The sequence below is a fragment of the Arachis stenosperma genome, chromosome 7, assembly GCF_014773155.1.
Source record: "Arachis stenosperma cultivar V10309 chromosome 7, arast.V10309.gnm1.PFL2, whole genome shotgun sequence".
Lineage (NCBI taxonomy): Eukaryota > Viridiplantae > Streptophyta > Magnoliopsida > Fabales > Fabaceae > Arachis > Arachis stenosperma.
Window position 1 is genome coordinate 59291764 of NC_080383.1, and position 12910 is coordinate 59304673.

General features: G+C 39.7%; 1 non-coding gene across 1 annotated transcript; it reads right to left on the reverse strand.

Annotated features, from left to right (window-relative positions):
* Positions 1–5468: 5468 nt before the first annotated feature.
* LOC130942325 (small nucleolar RNA R71) lies at positions 5469–5576 on the reverse strand. The gene has a single exon (XR_009070900.1). It is a non-coding gene; the product is annotated as a small nucleolar RNA R71 (small nucleolar RNA).
* Between the last annotated feature and the right edge of the window lie 7334 nt (positions 5577–12910).

The following is a 12910-nucleotide window of genomic DNA, read 5'->3' on the forward strand; positions in this document are numbered from 1 at the left end:
ATTAGAAGTCCTATCCTAGTTATCCTTATCAATTGTGATGAGAATTGGCTTTTGCTCCACTTGGTCAGCCTCTAACTATGAAGGTATGTTAAGTGGATAAATCAATTTAATTCCTCAAGTCCTAGTCAATTCCTAAGAAAAAAGACTAGAGTTAGGGGAATTCAAATCAATCAGCGAAGAATTCCAATTTTCAATCATCAGCTGAGTTTGATAACTAAAGAGTCTCTAATTACTCAACCAAAGCTAAGAGTGTAAAAAGCTAAATTAAAATCATATATCTGAAATACCTCAAATTGCATTAATAAAAGAAATCAAATCTAACATGGAAAAGTTCATAAATTAAATTGGGAGAATAAATAAAAGGAACATTAAACCTGGAAACTGAGAAGAAGAAATCCTAAATCCTTTAAGATGAATCCTAATCCTAAATCCTAAGAGAGAGGAGAGAGTTTCTCTCTCTAAAAACTACATCTAATCCTAAAATTGTGAATTATCTGCCTCCCTCATGAATGCATGCATTCCCTCACTTTATAGCCTCTAATCTGTGTTTTCTGGGCCAAAAATTGGGTCAAAAATAGCCCAGAAATTGCCCCCCAACGATTTCTGGTTCTTACAGGTCGCTACAAAGTCACGCAGAAGCGCCGTCCACGTGTTCGCACGGATTGGGTTTTTGCCAGGTCACGCGTCTGTGTGATTCACGCGTTCTTGTCACCTGGCTTTGGGGTAGCTATGGGAAATTATATATGGTTGCAAAGCCTCGAATGTTAGCTTTCCAACGCAACTGAAAATGTGTCATTTGGACCTTTGTAGCTCAAGTTATAACCGTTTGAGTGTGAAGAGGTCAGGCTGACAGTTTTGGCAATTCCTTCGATTTCTTGTATTCCTTCCACTTTTGCATGCTTCCTTTCCATTCTCTGAGGCATTCCTGCCCTGTAATCCCTGAAATCACTTAACACACATATCAAGGCATCGAATGGTAATAAGAGAGGATTAAACATAGCAAATTTAAAGCCCAAAGAAGCATGTTTTCAATCATAGCACAAAATCAGGAAGGAAAACATAGAACATGCGATTTCTATGAATAAGCGTGAGAATCATGGATGAAAAATCACTCAATTTAGCACAATATAAACCATAAAATAGTGGTTTATCAGCGGTGCAGACCCAAAAATAAAAAATAGCGTGTCAAAATATTACTAAATGAATTTTAGTTCTTAGAATGTTAGGGGGTTACGCGGTGACGGAAAGATGAGAATGGTGAAAGACTTAAAAAATAAACATAACTTGAGTATGGCAGGCATGATTGAGACTAAAAGACAGGCAGTTATGAGATTTGACATTGAAAAGATTTGGGGGCATGATGGGGTGGGGTGGGAACATGTAGGCTCGGATGGTGCATCTGGTGGTCTTTTGATAATATGGGATGAAATGATTTTTAAAATGAATAATTGCTATAAGGGAGAAAGGTGGTTGTGTGTTGAGGGAGTCTTGTTAAAGAATAGTTTCAACTGTGTGCTTTTCTTGGTCTATGGTGCACATAGTAGAGAAGGGAAGAGCCATGTGTGGGAGGAGTTGAGCTACATAGCTGGGTTGTGCCATGTCCCTTTCTATTTCATAGGAGATTTTAATGAGATAGTGAATGTCGAGGAACGAAAATATACTGCTAGTTTACTACTGTCTGCAGAAGAATTTTAGATTTGGATATAAAATATGCATGATGAGCGGATAATTTATACGCTTTTTGGCATTGTTTTTAGTATGTTTTTAGTATCTTTTAGTTAGTTTTTATTATATTTTTATTAGTTTTTAGTTAAAATTCACTTTTCTGGACTTTACTATGAGTTTGTGTATTTTTCTGTGATTTCAGATATTTTCTGGCTGAAATTGAGGGACCTGAGCAAAAATCTGATTCAGAGGCTGAAAAGGACTGTAGATGCTGTTGGATTCTGACCTCCCTACACTCGAAGTGGACTTTTTGGAGCTACAGAAGCCCAATTGACGCGCTCTCAACGGTGTTGGAAAGTAGAAATCCTGGGCTTTCCAGCATTGTATAATAGTTCATACTTTTCCCGAGATTTGATGGCCCAAACTGGCGTTCCAAATCAGCTCAAAATTGCCCGGCGTTAAACGCCGGAACTGGCACAAGAATGGGAGTTAAACGCCCAAACTGGCACAAAAACTGGTGTTTAACTCCAAGAAAAGTCTCTACACATGAAAGCTTCAATGCTCAGCCCAAGCACACACCAAGTGGGCCTGGAAGTAGATTTTTATGTCATTTACTCATTTCTGTAAACCCTAGGCTACTAGTTCTCTACAAATAGGACCTTTTACTATTGTATTTTCATCTTTGGATCATTTCTGATCTTAGGATCATCTTTGAATCTTTTGGACGCCTAGTTTTTAGATCATTGGGAGGCTGGCCATTCGGCCATGCCTAGACCTTGTTCTTATGTATTTTCAACGGTGGAGTTTCTACACACCATAGATTAAGGTGTGGAGCTCTGCTGTACCTCGAGTATTAATGCAATTACTATTGTTCTTCTATTCAATTCAGCTTGTTCTTATTCTAAGATATTCATTCGCACCCAAGAACATGATGAATGTGATGATTATGTGACGCTCATCATCATTCTCACTTATGAACGCGTGCCTGACAACCACTCCCGTTCTACAAGCAAACAAGGCTTGAATGTTTATCTCTTGGATTCGTTAATCAGAATCTTCGTGGTATAAGCTAGAATTGATGGCGGCATTCAAGAGAATCGGAAGGTCTAAACCTTGTCTGTGGTATTCTGAGTAGGATTCAATGATTGAATGACTATGACGAGCTTCAAACTCCTAAAGGCTGGGCGTTAGTGACAGACGCAAAAGAATCAATGGATTCTATTCCAACCTGATTGAGAACCGACAGATGATTAGCCGTGCCGTGACAGAGTGCGTTGAACATTTTCACTGAGAGGACGGGATTGTAGCCACTAACAACGGTGATGCCCAACATACAGCTTGCCATGGAAAGGAGTAAGAAGGATTGGATGAAGACAGTAGGAAATCAGAGAGACGGGAGGGACAAAGCATCTCCATACGCTTATCTGAAATTCTCACCAATGAATTACATAAGTATCTCTATCTTTATCTCTATGTTTTATTCATATATCATTCATAACCATTTGAATCTGCCTGACTGAGATTTACAAGGTGACCATAGCTTGCTTCATACCAACAATCTCCGTGGGATCGACCCTTACTCGCGTAAGGTTTATTACTTGGACGACCCAGTGCACTTGCTGGTTAGTTGTGCGAAGTTGTGATAAAGAGTTGAGATTGCAATTGAGCGTACCATGTTGATGGCGCCATTGATGATCACAATTTCGTGCACCAAGTTTTTGGCGCCGTTGCCAGGGATTATTTCGAGTATGGACAACTGACGGTTCATCTTGTTGCTTAGATTAGGTATTTTTCAGAGTTCTTAAGAATGAATTCTAGTGTTTTAAGGTGATGTTCCTATCATCACCAAAGCGGATTGATTCTCATCAATTTAGCTCTTGAATGTAATGTCCTGCTGAAGCTTGGCTAGCCATGTCTAATTTCTTTAGACTAAAGCTTTAGACTAACATTGCATGATTCCTGGAATTCTCATTAAGAATTTTGATACCTTTATTTTCTTTTCCACTTAATTTTCGAAAAATCCAAAAAAATTACAAAATCATAAAAACCAAAAATATTCTCATGCTTCTTGTTGAGTCTGGTGTCTCATTTTAAATTTGGTGTCAATTGCATGTTTCTGTTCTTCTTGCATTCATTCATGTGTCTTAAGTGATCTTCAAGATGTTCTTGATGATTTCCTTGCTATGATCTTTGAATTCTCTTGACTTGAGTGTTTTGTTGTTTCTCATATGCATTCTCATTTGTTAGTGTCAATAGTATACAAACTTCTAAGTTTGGTGTCTTGCATGCATTGTTATTTGATTTTAGTTACATTTTGATTATTAAAAATCCAAAAATTTTTTTTATTTGTGTCTTTTCAAGTCAATAATACAGAGAATTGAAGATTCAGAACATACAGCAGAGGAATTACACAGAAAAAGCTGGGCGTTCAAAACGCCCAGTGAAGAAGGCAAACTGGCGTTTAAACGCCAGCCAGGGTGCCTGGTTGGGCGTTTAACGCCCAAAAGGGTAGTGTTTTGGGCGTTAAACGCCAGAATGGACACCATTCTGGGCGTTTAACGCCAGGATGGCACAAGAGGGAAGATTCTGTTTTTAATTCAAATTTTTTTCAAGTTTTCAAAATTTTTTCAAAATCAACTCTTTTTCAAATCATATCTTTTCAATCAAATCTTTTTCAAAATCAATTTCTTTCCATTTTCAAAAATACTTGCTATCAATTAATGATTTGATTCAACATTTCAAGTATGTTGCCTTTTCCGTTGAGAAAGGTTTAATGTTTGAATCATATCTTTTCTTGTTAGCCAAGTCATTAATTTTTAAAATCAAATCTTTTTTAATTTGTTTTTCAAATCATATCTTTTCAATCACATCTTTTTAAAACCATAACTTTTCAATCATATCTTTTTAATCACATCTTTTTCAAAATAGTTTTCAATCATATCTTTTTAATTTCTAATTTCAAAATCTTTTTCAAAAATCACTTGATTTCTTCTCCACTCTTGTTTTTCGAAAATCAATTAGTATTTTTCAAAATGTTTTTAAAATCTTTTACTTAATTTTCAAAAATTTCTTCCCCTCTTCTCACATCCTTCCATTTATGGACTAACACTATTCCTCAATGAACAATTCGAACTCCATCTCCTTTGATAGGTTTGAATTCTTCTACATCTCCTTCTATTTTTCTTTTCCTCTGACACCTCAAGGAATCTCTATACTGTGACATAGAGGATTCCATATTTTCTTGTTATCTTCTCTTTCATATGAGCAGGAGCAAAGACAAAAACATTCTTGTTGAGGCTGACCCTGAACCTGAAAGGACCTTGAAGCGAAAGCTAAGAGAAGCTAAGGCACAACTCTCTAAAGAGGGCCTAACAGAAATCTTCAAACAAGAAGAAGACATGGCAGCCGAAAACAACAACAATGCCAACAATGCAAGGAAGGTGCTGGGTGACTTTACTGCACCTACTCCCGACTTCTATGGGAGAAGCATCTCTATCCCTGCCATTGGAGCAAACAACTTTGAGCTTAAGCCTCAATTAGTTTCTCTAATGCAACAGAATTACAAGTTCCATGAACTTTCATTGGAAGATCCTCATCAGTTTTTAGCTGAATTCTTGCAAATCTGTGACACTGTCAAGACCAATGGGGTTGACCCTGAAGTCTACAGGCTTATGCTATTCCCTTTTGCTGTAAGAGACAGAGTTAGGATATGGTTTGACTCACAACCTAAAGAAAGCCTGAACTCTCGGGAAAAGCTAGTCAATGCCTTCTTGGCAAAGTTCTTTCCACCTCAAAAATTGAGTAAGCTTAGAGTGGAAGTCCAAACCTTCAGACAGAAGGAAGGTGAATCCCTCTATGAAGCTTGGGAAAGATACAAACAATTGATCAGAAAGTGTCCTTCTGACATGCTTTCTGAATGGAGCATCATAGGTATTTTTTATGATGGTCTGTCTGAACTGTCCAAGATGTCTTTGGATAGCTCTGCTGGAGGATCTCTTCATCTGAAGAAGACGCCTATAGAAGCTCAAGAATTAATTGAAATGGTTGCAAATAACCAATTCACGTACACTTCTGAAAGGAATCCTGTGAACAATGGGACAAATCAGAAGAAAGGAGTTCTTGAGATTGATACTCTGAATGCCATATTGGCTCAGAACAAAATATTGACTCAGCAAGTCAATTTGATTTCTCAAAGTCTGTCTGGAATGCAAGCTGCACCAGGCAGTACTAAGGACGCTTCATCTGAAGAAGAAGCTTATGATCCTGAGAACCCTTCAATGGAAGAGGTGAATTACATGGGAGAACCCTATGGAAACACCTATAATTCTTCATGGAGAAATCATCCAAATCTCTCGTGGAAGGATCAACAGAGACCTCAACAAGGTTTCAACAACAATAATGGTGGAAGAAACAGGTTTAGCAATGGCAAGCCTTTTCCATCATCTTCTCAGCAACAGACAGAGAATTCTAAGCAGAGCCACTCTGACTTAGCAACCATGGTCTTTGATCTAATCAAAACCACTCAAAGTTTCATGACTGAAACAAGGTCCTCCATTAGGAACTTGGAGGCACAAGTGGGACAGTTGAGCAAGAAAGCTACTGAACTTCCTCCTAGTACTCTTCCAAGCAATACAAAGGAGAATCCAAAAGAAGAATGCAAGGCCATTAACATGATCCACATGGCCGAACTAGGAGAGGAGGAAGAGGCAGTGAACGCCACTGAGGAAGACCTCAATGGACGTCCACTGGCCTCCAATGAGTTCCCTAATGAGGAATCCTGGGAATCTGAGGCTCACACTGAGACCATAGAGATTCCATTGGATTTACTTCTGCCATTCATGAGCTCTGATGAGTATTCTTCCTCTGAAGAGGATGAGTATGTCACTGAAGAGCAAATTGCCAAGTACCTTGGAGCAATCATGAAGCTAAATGATAAGTTATTTGGTAATGAGACTTGGGAGAACGAACCTCCTTTGCTCACCAAAGAACTGGATGACTTGTCTAGGCAGAGATTACCTCAAAAGAGACAGGATCCTGGGAAGTTTTCAATACCTTGTACCATAGGCACCATGACCTTTAAGAAGGCTCTGTGTGACCTAGGGTCAAGCATAAACCTCATGCCTCTCTCTGTAATGGAGAAGCTAGGGATCTTTGAGGTGCAAGCTGCAAGAATCTCACTAGAGATGGCAGACAATTCAAGAAAATAAGCTTATGGACTTGTAGAGGATGTTCTGGTAAAGATTGAAGACCATTACATCCCTGCTGATTTCATAGTCCTAGAGACTGGGAAGTGCATGGATGAATCCATCATCCTTGGCAGACCCTTCCTAGCCACAGCAATGGCTGTGATTGATGTGGACAGAGGAGAATTAATCATTCAAGTGAATGAAGAATCCCTTGTGTTTAAGGCTCAAGGATATCCCTCTGTCACTATAGAGAGGAAGCATGAAGAGCTTCTCTTAAAACAGAGTCAAACAGAGCCCCCACAGTCAAACTCTAAGTTTGGTGTTGGGAGGCCACAACCAAATTCTAAGTTTGGTGTTGAACCCCCACATTCAAACTCTAAGTTTGGTGTTGGGAGGTTCCAACTTTGCTCTAAGTATCTGTGAGGCTCCATGAGAGCCCACTGTCAAGCTACTGACATTAAAGAAGCGCTTGTTGGGAGGCAACCCAATGTTATATTTATCTATTTTCCTTTGTTATTTTATGATAGGTTGATGATCATGAGAAGTCATAAAATCAATTGAAAAAGAAAAAACAGAATGAAAAATAGAAAGAAAAATAGCACACCCTGGAGGAAGACCTTGCTGGCGTTTAAAAGCCAATAAGGGCAGCAAATGGGCGTTTAACGTCCAGTATGACACCATTCTGGGCGTTTAACGCCAGAAAGGGGCACCAGACTGGCGTTAAACGCCAGAAAAGGGCAAGAAGCTGGCGTTAAACGCCAAAAATGGGCACCAGCCCGGCGTTTAACGCCTGAATTGGCATAGAGAGCAATTTTGCTCGCCACTTGGTGCAGGGATGAATTTTCCTTGACACCTCAGGATCTGTGGACCCTACAGGATCCCCACCTACCCCACCACTCTCTCTCTTCTTCACCCATTCACCAATCACCTCAACCACTCTTCCCCAAAAACCCCTCACCTATCAAATCCCATCTTTCTCTTCACCACTCACATCTATCCTTCATAAAACCCCACTTACCTCACCATTCAAATTCAAACCACTTTCCCTCCCAAACCCACCCTCCAATAGCCGAACCCTACCCCTCTCTCCACCCCTATATAAACCCATCTTCACCCCCTCATTTTCCCACAACCTAAACACTACTTCTCCCTTTGGCCGAACCACAAAGCCATCTCCATCTCCTCTATTTCTTCTTCTTTCTTCTTTTGCTCGAGGACGAGCAAATCTTTTAAGTTTGGTGTGGTAAAAGCATTGCTTTTTATTTTTCCATAACCATTTATGGCATCCAAGGCCAGAGAAACCTCTAGAAAGAGGAAAGGAAAGGCAAAAGCTTCCACCTCCGAATCATGGGAGATGGAGAGATTCATCTCAAGGGTGCATCAAGACCACCTCTATAAAGTTGTGGCCAAGAAGAAGGTGATCTCCGAGGTCCCTTTCAAACTCAAAAAGGGGTCAACTTTGATCAAAGGTTGGACCAAGTCCTCATGGATACCACTAAGAAAAGGATGGAGCAAACAAGAGATCCCACTCATGGACATGAGGAGGTTCCTCATCATGCAATCCCTGAGATGCCTCAAGGGATGCACTTTCCTCCACAAAACTATTGGGAGCAAATCAACACCTCCCTAGGAGAATTGAGTTCCAACATGGGACAACTAAGTGTGGATCACCAAGAACATTCCATCCTCCTCCATGAAATTAGAGAAGATCAAAGAATCATGAGAGAGGAACAACAAAGGCAAGGAAGAGACATTGAGGAGCTCAAGCACTCCATAAGATCTTCAAGAGGAAGAACAAGCCGCCATCACTAAGGTGGACCCGTTCTTTAATCTCATTGTTCTTTATTTTCCTGTTTTTCGAATTTTAATGCTTGTGTTTATCTATGTTTGTGTCTTATGATCATTAGTGTCTTAGTGTCTATGCCTTAAAGTTATGAATGTCCTATGAATCCATCACCTTTCTTGAATGAAAAATGTTCTTAATTGAAAAAGAGAAGAATTGCATGAATTTTGAATTTTATAACAGATTAATTATTTTGATGTGGTGGCAATACTTTTGTTTTATGAATGTATGCTTAAACAGTGCATATGTCTTTAGAATTTGTTGTCCATGAATGGTTGGCTTTTGAAAGAATGATGAAAAAGGAGACATGTTACTGAGGATCTGAAAAATCATAAAAATGATTCTTGAAGCAAGAAAAAGCAGTGAATATTCAAAAAAAAAGAGAAAAAAACGAAAAAAAAGAGAAAAAGAAAAAGAAAGAAATAAAGTTGTGATCCAAGGCAAAAAGAGTGTGCTTAAGAACCCTGGACACCTCTAATTGGGGATTCTAGCAAAGCTGAGTCACAATCTGAAAAGGTTCACCCAGTTATGTGTCTGTGGCATGTATGTATCCGGTGGTAATACTGGAAGACAGAGTGCTTTGGGCCACGGCCAAGACTCAAAAAGTAGCTGTGTTCAAGAATCATCATACTTAACTAGGAGAATCAATAACACTATCTGGATTCTGAGTTCCTATAGAAGCCAATCATTCTGAATTTCAAAGGATAAAGTGAGATGCCAAAACTGTTCAGAGGCAAAAAGCTAAAAGCCCCACTCATCTAATTAATACTGATCTTCATAGATGTTTTTGGAATTCATTGCATATTCTCTTCTCTTTATCTTATTTGATTTTCAGTTGCTTGGGGACAAGCAACAATTTAAGTTTGGTGTTGTGATGAGCGGATAATTTATACGCTTTTTGGCATTGTTTTTAGTATGTTTTTAGTATGCTTTAGTTAGTTTTTATTATATTTTTATTAGTTTTTAGTTAAAATTCACTTTTCTGGACTTTACTATGAGTTTGTGTGTTTTTCTGTGATTTCAGGTATTTTCTGGCTGAAACTGAGGGACCTGAGCAAAAATCTGATTCAGAGGCTGAAAAGGACTGTAGATGCTGTTGGATTCTGACCTCCCTGCACTCGAAGTGAATTTTCTAGAGCTACAGAAGCCCAATTGGCGCGCTCTCAACGGCGTTGGAAAGTAGACATCCTGGGCTTTCAACCAATGTATAATAGTTCATACTTTGCCCGAGATTTGATGGCCCAAACTGGCGTTCCAAATCAGCTCAAAACTGCCCGGCGTTAAACGCCGGAACTGGCACAAGAATGGGAGTTAAACGCCCAAACTGGTACAAAAACTGGCGTTTAACTCCAAGAAAAGTCTCTACACGTGAGAGCTTCAATGATCAGCCCAAGCACACACCAAGTGGGCCCGGAAGTGGATTTTTATGTCATTTACTCATTTCTGTAAACCCTAGGCTACTAGTTCTCTACAAATAGGACCTTTTACTATTGTATTTTCATCTTTGGATCATTTTCGATCTTAGGATCATCTTTGGATCTTTTGGACGCCTAGTTCTTAGATCATTGGGAGGCTGGCCATTCGGCCATGCCTAGACCTTGTTCTTATGTATTTTCAACGGTGGAGTTTCTACACACCATAGATTAAGGTGTGGAGCTCTGCTGTACCTCGAGTATTAATGCAATTACTATTGTTCTTCTATTCAATTCAGCTTGTTCTTATTCTAAGATATTCATTCGCACCCAAGAACATGATGAATGTGATGATTATGTGACGCTCATCATCATTCTCACTTATGAACGCGTGCCTGACAACCACTCCCGTTCTACAAGCAAACAAGGCTTGAATGTTTATCTCTTGGATTCGTTAATCAGAATCTTCATGGTATAAGCTAGAATTGATGGTGGCATTCAAGAGAATCCGGAAGGTCTAAACCTTGTCTGTGGTATTCTGAGTAGGATTCAATGATTGAATGACTGTGACGAGCTTCAAACTCCTGAAGGCTGGGCGTTAGTGACAGACGCAAAAGAATCAATGGATTTTATTCCAACCTGATTGAGAACTGACAGATGATTAGCCGTGCCGTGACAGGGTGCGTTGAACATTTTCACTGAGAGGACGGGATTGTAGCCACTGACAACGGTGATGCCCAACATACAGCTTGCCATGGAAAGGAGTAAGAAGGATTGGATGAAGACAGTAGGAAAGCAGAGAGACGGAAGGGACAAAGCATCTCCATATGCTTATCTGAAATTCTCACCAATGAATTACATAAGTATCTCTATCTTTATCTTTATGTTTTATTCATATATCATTCATAACCATTTGAATCTGCCTGACTGAGATTTACAAGGTGACCATAGCTTGCTTCATACCAACAATCTCCGTGGGATCGACCCTTACTCGCGTAAGGTTTATTACTTGGACGACCTAGTGCACTTGCTGGTTAGTTGTGCGAAGTTGTGATAAAGAGTTGAGATTGCAATTGAGCGTACCATGTTGATGGCGCCATTGATGATCACAATTTGGTGCACCAATGCACTTAGTGGATCTGCAGCTCACTGATCGCAAGTTTACATGGTTTCGAGGCCGTTATTGCAGTCATATTGATAGAGCTATGGTTAGTGTGGAATAGTTAGAAGAGTTTCCTGAGTCTTGGTTAAGAGGCGGACCAAGAATTTTACAGATCACTGCTCTATTATAGTGAAAGACACAAGGATAAAGGGAGGTCTTAGGCCGTTCCATAGTCTTGATTCATGGTTTACACATGAAGGTTTCCTTTGAATACTTAAGGAAGAATGGAGATGTTTAGGGGAGATGCAATTCACTGATAAATTGATGGCGTTGATGGTTCCTTTGGGGAGATGGCATAAGGACAACCTTAGGGAGATGGACAAGAAGATTCAGAAGTTTAAGGAAGAGATCAAGAAGGTTGATGATATGGTAGGTAATGAAGTGTATTATGGAACTATGAAGGCTAGAAGAAAGGTGTTAGCAACTTGCTGTGAAAGGTGGTATGTGAGGAAAGAAGCTCACTCGGCTAGCGAAAGATATGGACAAGAACACAAGATACTTCCACAATATAGCGTCGGCAAGAAGGAGAAATAATAGGATTGATTCTTTGGTTGTTAATGGCATACTGGTAAGGAACCAAGTTAGAATAAAAATAGCTATTAGAGAGTTTTATAAATATCTATATCATCAGGAAGATTCTCCTATATTGGGGTTCAGAGACGGTCTGGTGGAGAGGATATATGAAGTAAACTCTGTGGCTTGGAGGCAATGCCATCGGCTGAGGAGATTAGGGAGGCAATATGGAATTGTGAGTCTTCTAAGGCACTAGGTTGTGATGGTACAACATGAATTTCATTAAGAGGTGCTGGAATGATATTGAGTCTGAATTTATGGTAGTTGTGATGAAGTTCTTTCAAACATCCAGGTTACTGGCAGATTCCAATATAACTTGGGTGGCGCTAGCACCTAAGTTTATTGGTGCAAAGGAGATTAAAGTCCTGAAACCCATTAGTATGATTGGATGTGTGTACAAGGCTATTTCGAAGGTACTAGTTAGGAGGATGAAATCAGTAATGCTGGGGTTAGTAGGGGAGACTCAGAGTGCTTTTGTGAAGGGTAGGAAAATTTATAATGGGGCTCTCATAGCGTGTGGAAAAAGGAGGCAGCCATAATCAAGCTCGATTTTAAAAAAAAGCATATGACAGAATCAAGTGGAGCTTTGTGGATATAGTGTTGCAAAATATGGGGGTTTGGATGCATATGGAGGGCATGGATTATGGAGTGTGTGACCACAGCTTCTATGTCAGTCTTGATTAATGGTTTGCCATCTAAACCGTTCAAAATGGAAAGGGGATTGAGACAAGTAACCCACTCTCTCCTTTCTTGTTTGTGCTAGTTGTGGATGTTTTGCATAGGATAGTTGGTGAGGTAGTCAGGAATGGACGTATTTCTCCCTTGGTGGTTGGTTGAGATAGTGTGGTTGGTTGAGACACTATTCTGTTTTGCCCACCAGAAGACGAGACTATGAAAAATTACAAGCGGCTTGGTGCACGGAAATTACAACTCCGCACAACTGAACCAGCAAGTGCACTGGGTCGTCCAAATAATACCTGAGGTGAGTCAGGGTCGATCCCACGGAGATTATTTGCTTGAATCAAGCTATGGACACCTTGTGAATCTTATTCAGGTGGATAGAGAAGAT